This window comes from Pteropus vampyrus, unplaced genomic scaffold (genome assembly GCF_000151845.1).
Source record: "Pteropus vampyrus isolate Shadow unplaced genomic scaffold, Pvam_2.0 Scaffold55, whole genome shotgun sequence".
Lineage (NCBI taxonomy): Eukaryota > Metazoa > Chordata > Mammalia > Chiroptera > Pteropodidae > Pteropus > Pteropus vampyrus.
Genome location: NW_011888836.1, coordinates 3,424,267 through 3,425,836, shown reverse-complemented (window position 1 = coordinate 3,425,836; position 1,570 = coordinate 3,424,267). Strand labels below are relative to the sequence as shown.

At 41.4% G+C, this 1,570-nt stretch overlaps 1 non-coding gene across 1 annotated transcript; it reads right to left on the bottom strand.

Moving 5' to 3' along the window:
• Window positions 1–886: 886 nt before the first annotated feature.
• Window positions 887–1,005, bottom strand: LOC111739918. Its single transcript, XR_002780411.1, has one exon. It is a non-coding gene; the product is annotated as a 5S ribosomal RNA (ribosomal RNA).
• Window positions 1,006–1,570: the final 565 nt, after the last annotated feature.

Sequence of the window (1,570 nt, the reverse complement as noted above, 5' to 3'; positions counted from 1 at the left end):
AATAAAGAATTGGATTATCCAATAATATAACCAGCCCTAGTTCACTACAATTTGCTATTTTGACTTAATTTTGATCCAAAAGTTCAAGTCAAAATCATCTTTGAACAACAAGATCCTCAGTTCAACATTTTCTTCTCTTTTCTCTCCTCTTCCACTTTCTTTGTAGTAGCCAGCTTTCAAAATGACTCCCACAATGTGTGACTCATGCTTTTGTATAATCCTCTCCTACATCGTATCAGGATTGGTCTGTGTGACCAATAGAATAGGATGGAAATGACAGTGTGTAATTTCTGAGAATAGATGAAGAAAGACATCGTGACTTCCACATCCTTCCTCTTGACTCTCTCAGTCTTCTGGGAAGCCAGCTGCCATGTCATGAGGAAACCCAAGCAACCTGTGGGAGGCCCACGTGGAGCACCCTATGGCATCCTGCCAACCGCCATCACCAGCTTGCCAGCTGTGTGACTGAGCCATCTTGGATGCAGCTCCTCCAGCCCCAATCAAGCCTTCAGATGACTGCAATTCTTGCCGACCTTGGGACTGCAACCTTATCAGAGACCTTGAAGTAAAACCATCTGGCTGAGCTGCTCCCAAACTCCTGACTCACTGAAATTGTGAGATTATAAGTATTTTTTGTTGTTTTAAAGAGCCAGGATTAGGGTGAAGCAAGCCAGGTGCCTAGGGTACAAAATTTAAGGAAGTGCTCACTCTGAGGGCTATGTAAGTGCATACTTACTAGCTACACCCTAATCTTGGGCTTGGTGTTTTAAGTCACTAGATCTTAGGGTGATTTGTTGCTAAGCTATAGATAAGTGATACATTCTTCTCCTCATTATCATTCTCATTCTCCTCTCCTCCCTTTCCTCTCTCTTTTTTTTTTTTTTAACACCTACAGCACCTGGTCTTCCTAGGCGGCCTCCCATCCAAGTACTAGCCAGGCCCAACCCTGCTTAGCTTCCAAGATCAGATGAGATTGGGTATGTTCAGGGAGGCATGGCCATAGACTCCCCTCCTTTGTTGAATTGCATTCAGTGAGGTTTATTCTGACTTCCCAGATGTTTGTCACTTATTTCTCTTCAGCATTCCTGTTCCCAGAAGCCGGGCTGTAACTAACCTCTTAGAGATATCTCCTTTTTGATTTGGAGTCCAATATTGTAGTCCTTTATGCTAGTCAATTAATTTAGAAACAAAAGAGCCACAACATTTTCTACTTTTCTAGTATTGATACATGTTAATGGCATTATCAGGTGCTATCATATCAAGATGATATTAAAGTCTCTCTCTTACCACAGGTTGTGATAGTAGAGAGCATTTTTCATCATGTGAAACAATGAGTTTGTGGTTTAGAAGATGGCCTGGAGTCATGGGAGAGGAGGGATGAAGTAATAGCTAAAGTTAATGTAGGTCATTAAGAACCAGAGGCTTTTCAGTAAACACAGGATGACTAAAGACAAAGACTTCGGTGAGAGGATCACAGACAAACATTTAATTCAAAACTGTACAGCAGCTAATTTTTGAACCCTTGTTTGTACTTCTTGAACAGTGGTTGATAGATGTGATTGATGACTTT